General features: G+C 44.4%; 1 protein-coding gene across 2 annotated transcripts in view; it reads right to left on the reverse strand.

Moving 5' to 3' along the window:
- LOC310833284 (uncharacterized protein) overlaps nt 1-8,689 on the reverse strand; it is a 35,624-nt gene extending 26,935 nt beyond the window's left edge. Inside the window, exons 1-2 of one of the 2 annotated variants that reach the window (XR_014558617.1) lie at nt 8,552-8,689; nt 2,186-3,524 (exon numbers count right to left, since the gene is read on the reverse strand). The gene's annotated coding sequence lies outside the window, so the exon portion shown is untranslated. Of the gene's footprint in view, nt 1-2,185; nt 3,525-8,551 lie in introns of those variants that run through there. The other variant, XM_083715896.1, reaches the window with a different exon arrangement.
- Nucleotides 8,690-19,444: the final 10,755 nt, after the last annotated feature.

The following is a 19,444-nucleotide window of genomic DNA, read 5'->3' on the forward strand; positions in this document are numbered from 1 at the left end:
TTCAAAGCAACACCTGAGCCCAGTGTTTCGTTCCATGCAGATTCTGGTTCTTCATCTGAAGGAAGAACAGCATAAGGCATAAGAAGATGCTGCTGGATCAGGCTAATGGTCCATCCAGTCCAACGTCCTTTTCCCACAGTGGCAATCAGATGCCTGTGGGAAACCGACAAGCAGGACCTGCACCCAAGATCAACTCTACCCACATGCAGTTTACAGCAACAGGTATTCAGAAGCATTGCTGCCTTTGACCGCAGAGGCAGAGCTTAGCCATTTGGATTAGTAGTCAGGGATAGCCTTCTCTTCCATGATTTTGTCAAATCCTCTTCCAAAGTAATCTAAATTGGCTGCCATCCCTGCCTCCTGGGGTTAACAAGTTCCATAGCCAGTGGCATAGCGTGGGTTGTCAGCACCCGGGGCAAGGCAAGTAATTTGCACCCCCAAACCCGTGGATTTGCGCCCCCTAACCCGTGGATTTCCGCCCCCTAACCCGTGGATTTGCACCCCCTAACCCTAATCCCCAGGTGTTGCGCCTGGTGCGGCCGGCCCCCCCTGCACCCCCCACGCTACGCCACTGTCCATAGCTGAACTATGCACTGCATGAATTACTTTTATCTGACCTGAATCTTCCAACTTTCAGCTGCAACGAATTGCAGAAATCATTTATAACATGGAGCTACTTCAGAAGCTCTGGAGAGGCAGTGTGAAAGGTAGAATTAGTGTAGAGAATTAGTGTAGACCTGGGGGTCAAAAGACCTCTCTGTCTTGCCCTTGGGACTCTCTTTCTAAACCATAACCCTCAGCAGCTCTGCTTTGCACCTTCCTTGAATTTTTTTGGCCTGATCTGAATATCCTTGAACTCAGATAATGCCTCTTGGATGGAACATGCGAGAGGGGTGCATGTGTATGTATAGAAACTGGCTTCACAGATAATTGTATCAAACAAACAACCGATGTGCACCCCAGTCCCAACCTCTGAATTGATAGCCATTTAATATACAGCCTGTAAGCCGATTGTGGACCAGTGATTCAGAATGGCTTTCATTGACACTTTTGATTGGGAAACATGAAGCCACAGAGGCAGATGTGTGGTTTTAAATGGGGATCAACACATCTGATAATGGCCACATCTGTGCTATACATTCAGTATGGGATGAGGGTGGCACTGTGGTCTAAACCACTGAGCCTCTTGGGCTTGCCGATCAGAAGGCCGGCAGTTTGAATCCCCACAATGGGGTGAGCTCCTGTTGCTCTGTCCCAGCTCCTACCAGCCTTGCAGTTCGAAAGCACGCCAGTGCAAGTAGATAAATAGATACTGCTGCAGCGGGAAGGCAAATGACGTTTCCGTGCACTCTGGTTTCCGTCACAGTGTTCCATTGTGCCAAAAGCAGTTCAGTCATGCTGGCCACATGATCCAGAAAGCTTTCTGTGGACAAACGCCAGCTCCCTCGGCCTGAAAAGCAAGATGAGCGCTGCATCCCATAGTCACCTTTGACTGGACCTAACCATCCAGGGGTCCTTTACCTTTTTACCTTTATACATTCAGAATATTTGTAACATTCCTGGCTTCTCTCAAAGAATACTGGAAGATGTTTGTTTGCGGAGGGTGCCAAGAGTGCTTTAATAATAAGTACCTCTTTCCAGGGGACCCAGATTTCTGATTCTGTGATCCTAGGCATTCATTGAGACTTCCTCCTTTTTATGTGCGCTTAAAGATTGCAACCTCAGTCTGCAAATAATAACATCCTCAAGGTCCCAGGCCTCAGAGAGGTTAGGCTGGCCTCAACTAGAGCCAGGGCCTTCTCGGCTGCGGCTCCAATCTGGTGGAACGCTCTGTCACAAGAGACTAGGGCCCTGCGGGACCTGACATCCTTCCGCAGGGCCTGCAAGACAGAGTTGTTCCACCAGGCCTTTGGCCAGGGCGCAGCCTGACTCCCTCCTCTGGCAACCTGCTTAGAATCTTGCTTAATTAGTTGCCATTAATTTGATTTTAATTGATTTTTATAATGAAATATTTTTAGAATGTGTTTTTTAGAGCCTGATTGTTTGATTGTTGATTGTTGTTAGCCGCCCTGAGCCCGGCTTCGGCTGGGGAGGGCGGGATATAAATAAAATTTATTATTATTATTATTATTATTATTAAGCAGTTTGCTATGCTAAGTAAGAAGCACTGTTTGACACACAAAGCTTCTATGATGCATTGCAAGGTTTAATATACAGTAAAGTGGTAAGCAAGTGATAACATAGACCCTTGAAACTGAAGTGGGAACAGAACAGGCAGGTATGATTACACATCAGATTACACTTTCAACCACAAAGCTTTACAACAAATCAGACATAAATCAGCTATAAGAGACAGTATGAATAATGTAATCTCATTTTTCCCCCTCATTCAAAACATTAGGCTTTGCATCAGATTTTTGTGGCCAACGAATGAAAACGAGGGATAAAATCCATTTTCACCGTAGTGAAGAAAGCACATGCTTTCGTCTGAAATTCTATATACACACTAGCTTCACCAATCTCAATGGGTCTTACTTCTGAGTAGCCATGGATAGGATATCACCAAAAATCTCTTTTCTAAGAATAGGTGTGTGTTAAAAGTGGTCCATGCCCTTCTAAAACATTGTCAACACGAATAGTATTGAGATATGCCAAAACATGAGGTCAACTGCTCTTTTCAAGTTTCTTTGTAGTATATATTTAGGGGGTAAATTTATGAGAATGTAGACTGGATCTTTTAATTGCCAATAGGATTGTGTGAGGATTTTATTATCTAGAAATATAGTCCCCCCAAGAGCACCGGGATCTAGTCAAGAATTTTGCCTGAAAAAGGGAGGTTGACAACTGGTCAGTAGTTTACTTAGGTTCTCAGAATTTAGGGGTGCTTTTTGAAGGGGCAGTCTTATCGTGTATGGGTAAAATACCTCTATTTAAGAAAGCATATATGTAAAAGAACATGAAAGAACAACTTAGAATTAGTGCCCATAAATATTAATATGGATAATTAATATGGATCTGCCATATTAGAAAAAAGAACCTTCAAATTACAAACAGCATGAAGATCTGTTATGTTTAAAGCTGAACTTCAGAAGTTTTAGCCCTCAACAGTTCTAGATGACATAACTTGAGGTTGCAGGGGGCTTCCAGAAGTCCATGCAAAATAGCTCATCCATTTTTCTTTTTTCCTTTGTTTCCTTGGGTTCCTCTGTTCCTCACTTAGAGCCAGGAATAAGGCAGCCCCATCCTGGAGCGGTACAGCATTGCTATGCTTGAACCATATCCAGAAGTCGGTTCATCCTCTGCTTCCAGTTCGAAGGGAGCTTCATAGAAAAAGGCAGAATATCTCCCACCACCACGAGCACAAGGGTTGTGATGTTGAATGCGCAAAGGCTGGTTTGGGCAATAAAGAGCAGGTCCCGGGATGGTCAGTACAAAGGGTGGTGGCTGTACTCTGACCGTGGATGCAGGACAGGACGCATGGCATGAGTGTCTTCCGGACATATTGTTTCCTGATGAAGGTGACGCTGGAACAAGACACCAGGCAAAAGAGTAAACGTGGATGATCAAAATATGGGGGACCTTTTTTGCACTCATTAAAGCATCTAAAATTTAGTATTTGGGGGACAGCATTTGGGCTACCTTTGGGAATATCAAATTTGAAAACTAAAGTTTCTAACACTGAAGGCTGCTGAGTAAAGGTAAAGGTAAAGGGACCCCTGACCATTAGGTCCAGTCGTGGCCAATTCTGAGGTTGTGGCACTCATCTCACTTTATTGGCCGAGGGAGCCAGCGTACAGCTTCCGGATCATGTGGCCAGGATGACTAAGCCGCTTCTGGTGAACAAGAGCAGCGCACGGAAATGCCGTTTACCTTCCTGCCGAAGAGGTACCTATTTATCTACTTGCACTTTGACGTGCTTTCGAACTGCTAGGTGGGCAGGAGCTGGGACTGAGCAATGGGAGCTCACCCAATTGCGGGGATTCGAACCACTGACCTTCTGATTGCCAAGTCCTAGGCTCTGTGGTTTAACCCACAGCGCCACCCGCATCCCGCGTAGTCGGCTATCAAGCTACACAGACAATGCCTGGTAAGATTTCAAAAGTTAGAAAGCTGATGACCATTGAACATAATGCTAATACACTTTCTCTGATTTCTTCACTTTGTTGTTGTTGTTTTTCCAGTCAATGGTGAGCCACTATCCAGCAAGGCAACTTTAGTTCAGATCCACTTTCTGCCCAAACTACAATAGTGGGTATTGGCTAATCACACTCTCTAAACTTCATCTGCCTCGTGGGATTGCTTCAAGACCATATAAAGCATTGAAAATAAAATGTTTCAGAAATAAACATTGTCTAATTTTGAAATTGTTGTTAATCCTTCTTAGTCAAGGCAATGCCTAGACTTATCTATCCTTCCATCTAGATATAAGTGTCTTCCCTCTAAATCTGTGGTTAAAGTAAAATATATGGGGCATGCTTGTCTTCATGCTGAGATGCTCCCATCACTGACAAAGTTGCTGTGAAGTTATAGAATGTCTACCAGCATTCTAACTTCCAGAATGGGTGGGTGTTAGTAGTAGAATGAGACAAAGCAGCATTGCAGAGGGAGGTGCAAAACAGAGTTTGTAGAGGGAGGAAAAACCATTTGGGAAGCAACACAAGGAGGCAGGTGACCTATATAGCTATGAGGTACAGTGGCACCTCTAGTTATTAATTTGTTCCGGAGGTCCATTCTTAACCTGAAACTGTTCTTAACGAGAGGCGTGCTTTCGCTAATGGGGCCTCTTGCTGCTGCACTGCCGGCACACAATTTATGTTATCATCCTAGGGCAAATGTTCTCAACTTGAGGTAACTCTTCCAGGTTAGTGGAGTTTGTAACATGAAGCGTTTGCAACCCGAGGCATTTGTAACTCAAGGTACCACTGTACCTCCTTGAGAATGTACAAGTCTTATCAAAATGTTTTAGTCATGCTGTTGCAATCCCCATGATCTCTAAGTGTCCTACAGAAGTTGAATTCAGGCCCCATTTGGTGGTGATTCTGTAGGTTAGCTAGTTTTGGAGACAATTCTGCAGGGTAGCTAAGATCAGGGGGGCCTTCAGATGAAGGGCATCGGAAATATTGATGTAGAGACTCCAGGGTATGGCGAGAAGAGGAGCTAGATGCATACAGGAATATTAGAACCATAGAGTTGGAAGAACCCAAAAGGGTCATGTAGACCAACTCCCTGCATTGTATGAATCACAGCTAAGGAGAAGGCGAAGGAAGAAAGCAAGTAAGGAAAACATGGTTAGAAATCTTCTGTAATTATTCTCAGCTATTTTCTTCTTAGATTTTGAAATTATCTGGTCTTCTTTCCATTGTGGAACCAACGCAGGAGGAGTAATCAGTTTAAATATAGAAATACATTTCCAGAATTCTTCACATGACGTTCAATTTCCTGTTGCCTTCCATTCCATTTATTTTCCATGTGTGTGCCCACTAAAAAAAAAATCTCTGGGTGACTCTGTGAATATTCACAAAATATTGAAATACAACCTCTAACCTTAAAACTATTTTCAACTTGGTGATGGAGCCCCAATGATTTCAAAAAGGGTCAAATTTACCTTACCCAGGAGCCAATTCATTGATCTCTGGCTAAAATTTGCAGAAATGTTTATTTACATATATTGGAATTTATTTTTTTTCCCCGTTTGCATTCCTAAAAAAAATACATTATCTGAGAGGTTCCAATGGCCATTGGGTGATACTTACAAAAGCTTACTACCACAAAGCCATATAGTAACAGATTTAAACATATTTTAAAGGTTTTAAAGGTTTAAGACAGGGGCTAGAAAACATTCAGGCTGAATGCCACATTTTTTTCTAGACAATCTAGCATAGGCCATGAACCAGTGTTGTGTTGGGCCAGAAGCAAAAATTGGCAAAGCAAGAAATGTAATTTGACTCAAATATCCCTCTTTATTTTCTAACCAGGCAAATTAGATACATTATCAGAATTCAAGGTCACGTTCGAGCTAGACAAAAACACTCAGGGTGCATGGCAGGACCAGTGAAGGATGTGGCCTGGAAAACGACCCAAGGACCAGATAGAGAGACATGGGGGGCCACATTTGACCCCCAGGTGTGAGAATTTGGAAAAACATTCCAGAGCTGGACTGCCACCCCTGAAAAGGCCCTCTCCTTAGAGCTTTCAATACCTGTGTGCCATCTTTGCCCTACATAAGCAATACTCATGCAGGCTTTGATAATTCACTACAAAGGAATGAATCTGATTAATGTTTTGTCCAGGGGTTTCCTGATCTGCAGGAACGGATGTGTGCATGATTAAACTCTACACAAGAAGACTCATAAGACAATCTGCTCACAGTAATTGCTTTTCGTAGTGTTTTATCAATGTGCATCAGGTCATAAAAAAGGAAGGCGAAATGAACTGAAGGAATGAAAGGTTGTGTCAAAATCAGCATTCCCCCACGGGGATCCCATAAGTGTTTTTAAGCAGTGAATGTGCAGAGAAAAGGTTCAAAGCAATCTGATATTAGTTTAAAAATGCAAAAGAGATCCCAACTATAGGGGAAAAAAATGAGTTCATGGATATTACCAGAAGAACTCCAGGGTTTGACTGCATCACTCTCAGCCTCACCTCTGACTCCCTCTCTCTCCTTCTACATGCTAGTTTTTACCTTAGCTCCTTTGCCCACAACAAAGCTCTGCTTTCATGCCACATCAAGAATATAAGAAGATGGCCCATCTGGTCTGCCATCCTCACAGCGGCCAACCAGATTCCTCCAGGAAACCCACAGGCAGGGCTTGAGGGCAAGAGCCCAACCTCACTGTTACTCGTAAGCACGTAAGAAAAGTCCTGCACCTGGATCAGATCAATGGCCCATCTAGTCCAGCATCCCATTTTTACAGTGGCTGTCCTTGTTCTCACTGGTGGATACAGTACTTAAAATCTCAGCTCTGTTTTAGACAAAGGCCTTCAGGTTAAAGTCAGGTTAAAAGGCACATTGGTCGGCACTCAACAGGTACAACAGGGGCTGCGGTTGTCCCAACATGTAACACACCCCATGGCTCTTCTTTCGAAGTGAGGTGGGCACAGTCAGTTGTGTGGGTGGTATCCAAAGCCATGCAACTGGGCACAGTCATCTCCATATCCTCGGTGATGGAGGTGGAACTGACTCGGCCATCTCACTGTGTAATCTATCTGCAGGAACCTCCTCAGTGGGAGAAGGCATGGGAAATAGTTCTGGTGCTGCGTCAGGAAAAGGTGGTGCAGCATCTGAGGTGTCTGATGGCACCAAGGTCCTTACAGCCTACTTGTCACCTTCCTGGGGTCTGAATCAATTCCCTCAAGCCTACAGGGCCCCTCACCAGAGTCCAGTGTCAACAATTCCCCATTTTCATCTTCCCGTCAGACTAGTCTGGTCAATATATCTCCATGTGGCTCATGACAGTAGCCAACCAGATGTCTATGGGAAGCCTGCAAGGGGGGCAAACTCAGCAGCACTCTCCCTGCTTGTGATTCCCAGCAACTGGTATTCAGAGGCATATAGCTACCAGCAATTGAAGTAGCTTATCCTCCTTAACCTTGTCTACACTTCTTTTAAAGTCATCCAAGTTGGTGGCCATCACCACCTGGCCAGTCTTAGAAGGGGCCACAGCCCAATCTATCCCATCATTCTGGGCCTGTTCATGCTCGATTTGTGGGATTGATTCCCAGCACTTTCCTGGTTAAACGAGAATTCTGTAGAAGAGAACTGGAGAGCAGAGCAAGCCTGTAGCCCAGTGGTTCTCAACCTGTGGATCCCCAGATGTTGCTGGACTACAACTCCCATCATCCCTGACCACTGGTCATGCTGGCTAGGAATGATGGGAGTTGTAGTCCAACAACATCTGGGTACCCACAGGTTGAGAACCACTGCTGTAGCCCATATGAAGTCCTCCAGGTGTTGTTGGACTCCAACTCCTATCAGCCTCAGCCAGAAGGGCCTTGGGCCAAGGATGAGTGGAGTTGTACCTCAACAACATCTGGAAGGGAACAGGCTCACCATCCCAGGTGTAGACAATGCCTAATCTGACGGACCAATGGTATGATTTGGTGTAATGTAGCTCATTTGCTCCTATCTTCCAGTTCTTGGGTTTAGATACTTGATGGTGGTGGGAGTTCAACATCATTTGGAAAGCACTATGCTGTCTACCATGCAGATGTAGTAGAATAAATATATGTAATGGGAGAAATCAGATAAGGAAACAAGGTAAAGTAAAAAAACTTAGCTACAGTGCTAGATCTTGAGATGTTAGAGACCTGAGCTTCCAAAAACGTATTTGAATCAAGAAAATCAAGATACCTATAGATACGTAACTGACAAAATAACATGAGCATACATACATACATACATACACACACACACATCTACTACCCTTTCGTTATGCTATTCTCTAGCATCAATGGGCTGCACAACTCTAATTCTGAATCCAGACCTAAACCAAGTAAAAATAAAAGCAGCCACCAAGGAGCATTTCAGAAGCTGGTCTGCTTACTCTCTTACCTTGATATCTAGCAAGTAGAAGCCGCAATGGAATCAGATGAAGATTCTGGAGTGTTTTGAGTCACCTGCATTTTTATACTGTTTTGGGGGCAGCATCAAGGATATGAGCCACCCCCCACTACACACACACAATGCAATTAATTGCCACCCAAACAAGATTTAATAAAATGTTTACTCCACTTTTAAGGGAGTAGTGGCTTTTAATTATATGGTTCTTTATTTGTGAAGGTGAGATTGTTGCAATTCCTGATGAGAACTTTGTCATCAATGTTCCTGTTAGCTTTTTTCTCCAACATATTTCCCCCCCCCCCTCTCATCATAGCCATGATGACTTTGCTCTGCCTCCATAGTCAGAGGCTGGATCAGTTGCTGGAAGGAACAGGAGGTGAGATTGCCCTTTCGCTTGGGTCCTGCTGGAGGGTTTCACATTGGGATATCTGGTTGACCACTCAAGGGCAAAGGAAGGCTAACCAGCACCCGGTCCAGGGTGTCGGGGGTGGGAAAAACTGCCCAGCGGGGCATGTGGATGCGCCGCATGTACGTTGCATGTGTGGTGGTGCTACGTGCTGCGCATGCATGTGTGCCGTATGTGGCAGCAGCACGCATGCACAGCACATAGCAGCGGTGCACATATGCCATGCGGCAGTTTGCTGATGGAGCCACTCAAGCGCCGTAATGATGGTGGCGGAATCCCTCTGCCGTCACTGCAGCCACGAGCAAAGGATCCTCTACATGTGACTGCGGCTTGCGGTGGTGGTGGCTCGCGCCACTGCACCCAGGGCGGTGGGGCGAGCCCCCTCAGAGTGCCTTCTCATCACCCCCCCCCCCCTGGGATGAGCCGCTCCTCCACCCCTTCCTCCGCCACTGCAACCACTGTGATAACAGCATGGTCGACTAGAAGGGCATTGGCCTTATCCAACATTCTTAAATTATATTCATTCATGCAAGGACTCTGGATCCAGCAGTTTCATTCACTAGCAGAAGAGTTTTGGGGATGACCTTATCGACTCTACTTTTCAACTAAACCCCTATGAACGTCTAAAACTTCTGCTCCAGAGGGTATGGGGATGTAGCTCAGTGGAAGAACACCTGCTTTGCACTCAGAAGGTCCCAGGTTCAATCACCAGGTAGGGTTGGAAGAGACCCCAGAAACCCTGAGAGCCTCTGCAACTCAGTATGGCCAATACTGCCCTAGATGGACCAAAGGTCTCACTTGCTATAAGGCAGTTTCCCCTTTTTCTGCAAATATTGTTGGAAATTCACTCCCTTCTACTTAACAAGGGCCTAGGTTAGTGCACGTGGGTGGCGCTGTCATCTAAACCACAGAGCCTAGGGCTTGCTGATCAGAAGGTCGGTGGTTTGAATCCCTGTGACGGGGTGAGCTCCCGTTGTTCGGTCCCAGCTCCTGCCAACCTAGCAGTTCAAAAGCACATCAAAGTGCAAGTAGATAAATAGGTACCGCTCCGGTGGGAAGGTAAACGGCATTACCGTGCGCTGCTCTGGTTCAACAGAAGTGGCTTAGTCATGCTGGCCACAAAACCTGGAAGCTATACACTGGCTCGCTCGGCCAATAAAGCGAGATGAGCGCCGCAACCCCAGAGTCGTCCACGACCGGACCTAATCAGGGGTCTCTTTACCTTTACTTTTATACTAGATAGAAGACTCTTACATGAATTGTGGACCAGAAGGTTTTGGAGGGCCCAATCTTAGGTGCTTAGAAAAATGATGCTAACTGGCGAAATGGACATATTTGATATGGACTGGTATACTGAACAGTTTAAGCTTGGTCCACTCTTGCAAGCTACTTGAGGTCCTGACTGTGCCAGCACCAGGCTATTTTGTACCCTAGGTGATGCTAACTAGGCGAGCTCCACATTGGGTAAAATATTTCTGCATTTCAGGGGGGTTGGACTAGATGATCCTCGTGGTCCCTTCCAACTCTACAATTCTATGATTTTATGATTCTCCTTGCACCTCAAAACTGTATTGCTGACTTCAACTTTCAGAAACAGATGTCTTTGCCCAGCTTTTCTTTAAAACAAACACACACACACAACGTGCTTCTACTCTTATTATCGTTATTACTGTAATCATTGCATTTATTTCTTGCCCTTCACCAGCAGGTGCCAGAGCAGCTTACAAGAACTTACAAGAACTTACAATTCAGAAGTATAGACAGTTAAAACAGATTGCAATCACGGGAATAGGGTGGCTCCCGAAAATTCATATCTCAGGTCTCAAAGGGCCGGTGGAAGAGGTGTGTCTTCAACATTTTGCAGAAAGCCAGATAGTGAAGAAGCCAGCTGCACCGCTGTGGGGAGGGATTGCCACAACTGAGGGACTGACACAGAATCAGAGAAATGTTGTAGGGTATGGAGTTGTGCAACCTTTAGAAGACAACCTTTAGAAGACATCTGAAGGCAGCCCTATATAGGGAAGTTGTTTAATGTTTTATTAATTTTTTTATATACCTTATTTTTCGCTCTATGAGATGCACCAGACCACAAGATGCACCTAGTTTTTGGAGGAGGAAAACAAGAAAAAAATTATTCTGAATCTCATTAGCCAGAACAGCAAGAAGGATCCCTGCAGCGATGTGAAAAGCAGTGATCCCTCTTGCTGTTCTGCCTTCTGGGGTAGCTGCGCAGCCTGCATTCGCTCCATAAGACGCACACACATTTCCCCTTACTTTTTAGGAGGGAAAAAGTGAGTCTTATAGAGCAAAAAATACGGTATGTTGGAAACTGCACTGTGGCTGGGGCAACCCAGTCAGACGAGTGAGGTAAAATTACAAATACAAATAATTGAATAGGACATCCCTATTTTCATCAGATAAATGTTGGAGGGTGTGGTACAACCTACAATGCAGGAATAGACCCTGTCTATTCACAGGGTATTTGCTGCATATGGCATGTGCATACTGTCCAACTTTTTTAGATAAACAGATGGGACACACGTCTGCTGGGACGAGCTCCTGAGTCAGTTCACATGACCTGCATTGTGATCCCACCCCGAAAAAGCACTTTTTCAGTGTGAGATCTTGTGCGGTATGCCCCCCCCCCCAAGTCCTTTTTCTGGGGAAGAGTTGTTAAGGCTCCTTACAGGTTTATGGGGCAGCAATAGCAAGGCATCCCAAATGGCCACTGCTATCATGCGCATAAAACCCCCAGGATGTCCCTTTTTTTTTCCTGGCACACTATGCTGGTATGCATATGTTCCTTCTTTTCTGACACAATTTCTGGAATAAAGAACTGGCTCTACCATCCATTTCACAAGGGTGCCTATCGTACTGGCCCTTTCCAAAACTCTTCCCGTCCCTATGTAAACCAAATAACACTGAACGGAATGTGCCTTGTTTTATTTGGCCTCTAAGCAAGCAAAACTTTTGCTCCAATTTATCTCTCTCGTATCAAGAGGAAAAGAAACCTAAGTGTGTCAAGCTTCTACTATGGTTCCTTCAAGATGTTTCCATATGTGAGTCACTACTACCCTCGTTGCCTGAAGCAGGAAGTGAGCAATAGTTCTAATTAATTACTTAATGAATGGGGTTTCTTATCCACCCCTTCCCCATTAGGCCCTAGGGAGGGTTACAACAGTAGAACGTGCTGTTACAAAACAATAAAACTAATGTTTTGATTTAATTATTATTATATCTATATCTATACACATATTCTGTCCTCTACAGAGACTACCCTCATCCCCCAACCCAGTTCAGTATCATAGGAAACTTTTATACTGAGTGAGGCCACGAGTCCATCCTAGGCCAGCAGTGCATACATTGAGCAGCAGTAGCTCTCTAGGGTTTCAGACAGCAAGTCTTTTCTTAGACCTTCCTGGAGATGAGCCCTGAGTGATCCCTGAGTGCTCACTGGAAGGACAGATCCTGAAGCTGAGACTCCAATACTTTGGCCACCTCATGAGAAGAGAAGACTCCCTGGAAAAGACCCTGATGCTGGGAAAGATGGAGGGCACAAGCAGAAGGGGGCGACAGAGGACCAGATGGTTGGATAGTGTTCTCGAAGCTACCAGCATGAGTTTGATCAAACTGTGGGAGGCAGTGGAAGACAGGAGTGCCTGGTGTGCTCTAGTCCAGGGGGTCACGAAGAGTCGGACACGACTAAACAACAACAACACCTGAAGATGACAAGGATTGAACCTGGGACCTTCTGCATATTAAACAGATGCTCTACCACTGAGCTATAGCCCGTCCCCAAAGGAAAACAAGAAGCTGCATTATACCAGTTGCTGGAAACCACATCAGGGAAGAGAGCTGTTGTCATTATTATTATTATTATTATTATTATTATTATTATTAGTTTCACATATAATCACATTACGTAACATCATATCCTCTTATTTTATCTCTTTGGCTCAACTGAGCCTAATGACCTCCCTCCCTCCCATCTGATGGTTTACAAAATTAAAATTTGCATCGTTCCATTTTGCTTTGTTTCCTAGTTATATTGTTACTTAAAATATTATATTACTCAACCTGAACAGGCAGCAGTTTCATCTTACAAATCTTCAGATAACCCTGCAAATGCTGTTAATTGCTTACAGTTGTCTTTCAAATATAATATAAATTTGTTCCAGTCCTTTTGGAATGCTTGGTCACGCTGGTTTCCAGATTCTTCCCGCCAGTTTCTCCAGGTCTGCAAAGTCCATCATTTTCATCTGCCACTCTTCTTTTGTTGGTAACTCCTGTTGTTTTCATCTTTGGGCTAACAAAAGTCTTGCCGCAGTTGTTGCGTATAAGAACAATTTTTTCTCTTGTCTCGGTATCTCCCTATCGATTGTACCCAATAAAAAAAAGGCTTCTGGTTTTAAAACAAAAGTGTTTTTTAAACATGAGAGCTGTTGTCCTTGTGTCCTGCTTGTGAGTTTGCTGTAGGCATCAGCTTAGGCACTGTGAGCACAGGATTCCAGACTTGATGGGCCATTGGCCTGATCCAGCATACAGTGGTACCTTGGGTTAAGTACTTAATTCATTCCGGAGGTCCGTTCTTAACCTAAAACTGTTCTTAACCTGAAGCACCACTTTAGCTAATGGGGCCTCCCGTTGCCACCACGCAATTTCTGGCAGACAGCCAGAAGGCAATCTGAAGGAGTAAGTCTACCTGGTGGTAGCAGAGGATGGTTACAATCCGTCAACCTTTGCTACCACCAGGCAAACTTACTTCTTCAGATTGCCTTCTGGCTGTCTGCCAAACCTTAATTGCTTCTGTGTGAGTAGCTGCACGTACACAGTTTCCCAGCACTGTTCTCATCCTGAAGCAAAATTCTTAACCCGAGGTACCATTTCTGGGTTAAAAGAGTCTGTAACCTGAAGCATCTGTAACCCAAGGTACCACTGTACTCTTCTTATGTTCTTATTAATCAAGCCCAAACCTTTGGTCCATTCAGCTCAGTATTGCCCCATGTTGGCTGGCTATAGCTCTCCAGGGTTTCAGAAAGGGAATCTTTTTGGAGATGCCAGGATTTCAACCTGGGACTATCTCCATGCAAAACAGGTGCTTTACCAACAAACCAACACACTTCTGAAACATTTCTCTTCTGGGCAGCCTCACCCTGTTATGCGTTTCCCTGTCTCCTTCCTCTTTTGGTTTTCACAATCAATAAATCTTAAAGGTGCGAAGAAACCTACGTTTATCAAGTCCTCCCTTGGTTCCCATTGGGATTTATTTATTTCTTGATTAAATGCATATACCACTCTTCATCCAAAGATCTCAGCCTAAAAATACAATCTATAAAACGCTGTTAGCAGCTTTAAAAAAAGCAGCTAAACATCACATTTTCAGCATAAACAAGAGGAAGAACCATTAGGAATGGGGCAGGCAAACTTTATGGGAGAAAACAGGTTGTGACTAGAGGGCTGATTCTCAGGAGCACTGAGTGCCAAGCCAAGATGGGCACTGCAACAACAGAAGATGCAAGGCAGGGGAGACACAGAGTTTTTGCATCTTAGAGGGCGCTGCTGAAATTTCAAAGACCAAAGTCCACCAATGCCACACCCTGAGCTTGGGTTGGGATATCTGTCTGCCTGGAATCTCTCACCTCAGTCACCCAGAAAGACTTGTTGTGCTTGGGTCCTGCTTAAGGGTACATTGCTTCCCCAACAAAGTGGAGTGGTGCTCCACCAGCAGGGGCAGAGGGGAATGAAGAAATCACCCTAGTCCATTGGCCTGATTTCTTTCTTTTCTTCTTGATAACTTTTTATTAATTTTCCAAAAATAACAAAAAAGAAAAACAACAATACAAGAACAAAACAAAACAAATTGACTCCCCTCTAGTCCCTTCCTTGGTTCTATTATTTATCATCATATGGCATGCCCATTATTAAATTTTGAACCTATTTAAATGAGCTATTATCCATTCATAACAAAATTACAAATAATCTTAAAACTCAATGTATTAACCTGTGTGCAATGCTTCTGTATCGATGCAATAAACATCTTCCAATCTTCCTTAAATTCATTGTCGTCTCTTCCTCTTAGTTTCATTGTCAGTTTTGCCATTTCAGCATATTCCATTAATTTAACTTGCCAACACTGGCCTGATTTCACCCAATACCTGTGTCCCGTGTCAGTCATTGCACTGATTTCAAGGCCGCAGATTGCATCTGCCTGGGCAATAAAGTTGTTACTACTGGTACCTTTCTTCTGTTGTTGATAAGTAGGAAATTCTGAAACTGTGCTGGACTTTAGAAATTTAAAAAGCTCTGCTGGATCAGGTGAAAAGGCTTACAAATAAACAAGGCCTTAATGCCAACAGGATGGTGATGGGTCAACCTCTTTCAGCCTGACTTGTTTTGTATTGTAGGACTTTTGTGAACAGATATGTCCCAAAACCCAATTATTGGCGGAAGGGTGGAGACGAGTGTGCCAAAATGGAAATGGGTTTAATTGGGTCATGGCATGTCCTCCTGTCTTCGTTCTTTCTTTTAATGTTTGCATCGCTTTGTTCAGATAAAGCTGTAATCATCAGCTGATTCATGCCGAAAGGCATAGCAGCTGGAAAAGGCGTGTGCATCCATCGGCTTCACCCTGAGAGACGAGGCAGGTGATCTGGGTGTTTTTCAACATCTTCCTTTCATTGAGGACTAGATCTGTGTTGTGTAAACCATGTTGTTTAGAGCCCCACCTAGGCCAACTGAGATAAACGAGCAAAACCTCATACCATAGGGACCACCTGAACTAGGGCTGAAAGCTCTAAATTAGGTAGACTTTAGACAGCATTTGGGCTGTTTTGCTTAGAGAAAAGGCCCATATATTATAAAAATCACGCATGACATGGCAAAGAAAAGTTTCTCTTCCTCTCTCATGAGGCTAGAACTATGAAGATGGAAGTTGTTCTGCTTGCAGACTTCACAACAGGGCATCCGGTTGATCAGCCTGAGAACAGGGCTGCAAAAGATGGAACTTTGACTGGCCTGGTTCATTGGGATTCATTAAAGAAAAAAGAATTCACTTGTTTTATTATGTATTTATTTTTTACCTCAACTTTTTTCCTGTCGGGGACTTAAGGCAGCTTGCAGATAAAATAAGAACAGCTATAAACATAAGGGGGGCATTTAAAAATAATTAAACATTCATTTATTTTCTTAATAAAAAAAACCAGAGCATAGAGTAATAGAATTGGAAGGGACCCTGTGGATCATCTAGTCCAAGGATTCCCAAACGTAGGTCGCCAGCTGTTTTTGGACTACAGCTCCCATCATCCCTGACAACTGGTCTGGCTAACTAGGGATGAAGGGAGTTGTAGTCCAAAAACAGCTGGCGACCCAAGTTTGGGAAACCCTGACCTAGTCCCAGGGTGTGTTATAACCATTTAACCTGACACTCTACCACTGTTCAAACAAATTGTAGTCACACAGGCATAAAGTGGGTTCTGAAAACAAACATTTCAGATGTGAAATGCTAGGGCAAAGTGGTATATATTCAGCATTCACCAAAAGCTGGACAGCAAAGTTGTCAGATGCATCTTTGTGGGGAGGGAGGACTTAGGGGGTGCCTCAGAGAAGGCCTTCTCCCAGGCTACAACTCAAACTTCTGAGGGTGGTGGAAATATCCATAGGGCCCCCTCTGCTGATCTTAACTACCTGAGGGAGTCCCTTAAATATTTGGAGCCTAACAGAAGAACAGAAGAAGAGCCTGCTGGATCAGGCCAATGTCCCAGAGAGTTTAGCATCCTGTTCTCACAGTGGTCCACCAAATGCCTCTGAGAAGCCCTCAAGCCAGACCTGGACACAAGAACACTCTACTCGCTCCTGTGGCTTTCAGCAACTGGTATTCAGAAGTTACTCCCTCTGAGTGTGGAGGTAGAGCATAGTCATCATGACCACTTTGTCCCCAGGGAAGAGTTGTTCGTTATCCTTTTTGGCAAAATGTGATTACTATGCACTGATACATCTTCCCTCCTCTCCTGTAACCTCAGCGTAGTAAATGCTGCTGACTGAGCATCCCGGTGATTAAATAAGCACAACTAGATTTGTAGAGAGATTACATGTTGCATTAAATGCTTCTTAAGCTTTTTTTCTTTATTTCGAAAACTCTTCTGATCACTATGTTAGCTATCTTTTGCTTCAGAAGCCTGGGCAAGGCGGACTTCTGCAAAGTGAATGAATACAGCAGGCAGAAGAATCTCTGTAATATATAAACAAGGGGGGATGTCTACAAAAGTGTCCCTGCTATCATTTGTGTCTATAAGCATGTGTGCAGTTGGTGAGCAGAGGAAGTTGCCATCGGTCCATCAAGCTCAATAATTTATTTACTGATTGGCAATGCTGTTGAGGGTTACAGACAGGTGACATTCCCAGCCCTAGCTGGAAATGCTGGAGATTGAACCCAAGGGGTTCTGCATTCAAAGTTATTCAATTACTGAGCTATGGCATTTCCCTGAAAAATAATTGTAAGGTTACAGTTCTCCTGGTACTGAACATATAGGAACCGAGGAAGATACCTTATACTGAGTCTTATCATTGGTTCATCTAGCTCAGTATTGTCTCTTCTGATTGGCAGTGGCTGTCCAATGTTTTAGACAGGGGACATTCTCACCCTGCCTGGAGATGCTAGAAATTGAACTCAATACCTACCTACCTACACACACACACACACACACACACACACACACACACCATAGGTGCCAACTCCCTGGGGCCCTGGGTGCCTGAGCACCCACAAAATTCCCAGTGTATGGACCGGACAGCCACAAATTTCGATGACAGGGCCATGTATCCTGCATGGCACCCATGGCCCCAGGCACCCATGGTTGCAGGGCCAAGTTGGCACTCCTCTCTCACACACACACATTTTCTCATTCTTTTCTATTCCTGTCCTTCTTTCTCTCTCCAGTATATATTCTCTATCCTATCCCTTTCTTATAACTGTATTTTAAGAAATTTCTATTCATTGATAGAGTTTATAACTAGAATTAACAGCCCAAAGCAAAACAGGCTGTTAGCTAACCCACTGCAATATTTTACATGCTTCTTGAATATATGTGTGTGATGTGGCACAATATCTCCTTGCAGCCCATGTTTTAGAAATGGCTTGCTTGTTTATTGTAGATTTGAAATGCAGGGTTGGTTAGTATTGGTAGGGTGCATTATCGTGAAATCCATTTGCAGCCAACACCATCTGCCAGTGTGGGGCAGTGGTTAACATGTGGGACTAAGACCTGGGAGATCAGTGTTCAAATAGCCACTCAGCCATTGGTGAGCCCACTGGCAGATGGGAAAGAAGACTATAAAAAGGACCGCTTTGCATGACCTCAGTGTGCCGGGACTAGCGCTACAGCTCGACAGCCACAACTCTTGTGTGAGGCATGATCAACCCACATGAAGGGCCTTGTGAGTACGGATGAATGGATGAGTGTTTGAACCTCTTGGTAAAGATAAAGGTAAAGGTAAAGGTACCCCTGCCCGTACGGGCCAGTCTTGACAGACTCTAGGGTTGTGCACCCATCTCATTTAAGAGGCCGGGGGCCAGCGCTGTCCGGAGACACTTCCAGGTCATGTGGCCAGTGTGACAAAGCTGCATCTGGCGAGCCAGCGCAGCACACGGAAACGTCGTTTACCTTCCCGCCAGTAAGCGGTCCCTATTTATCTACTTGCACCTGGGGGTGCTTTCAAACTGCTAGGTTGGCAGGCGCTGGGACCGAGCAATGGGAGCGCACCCCGCCGCGGGGATTCGAACCACTGACCTTTCAATCGGCAAGCCCTAGGCGCTGAGGCTTTTACCCACAGCGCCACCCGCGTCCCATTGGAACCTCTTGGTACCAATGTATTAATGCATACTTGACTATATGAAATAAATGTTACATGAAAGGTGTGTAAACCCAGATATGGTCTCCAACGTGTCTTGTTGAAAGTCCTATAGCATACGGGATATCACTTGTCTCTCTGGATTTTAAAAAGAGCAAAGTTACCACGGTTTTGTGACACTGCCCATGTTCCTAACATTTCTTTTATACTGCATTGCCTGCTGCCTTATGGAACTGTGGCTTTTCGATGCTGTGCTGAGTTTCATTCACACCACTGGCCATGGTTATAACACAGCAACAGACAGCATTGGACAAGTCACTGTGCTTAAAGTGCACCCCATGATTCCCCCATGAAAATGGCAGGAAGAACTAGATGCTGGAACACCACCCCATATATCATTGCATAGCACAATACATGAAAATCAAGGGGAAATCTCAGTGCAAAACTCTTGTGGTTTTACAGGTTTACGAGCTTGCAAATTGATTTTTTTCTGAAAACAGTTAATACAGAAATGAGGCTAAACTTCCACTATATTCCACTGGATTTCCAGAAGTGATTTTTGTGTCATGTGGCAGATCACATAAAATGTGGACATCAGGTGAGGAAACAATGGAGAAACAGAATCAATGGTA

Source organism: Podarcis gaigeae, assembly GCF_964106915.1.
Source record: "Podarcis gaigeae genome assembly, chromosome: 16".
NCBI classification, from domain to species: domain Eukaryota; kingdom Metazoa; phylum Chordata; class Lepidosauria; order Squamata; family Lacertidae; genus Podarcis; species Podarcis gaigeae.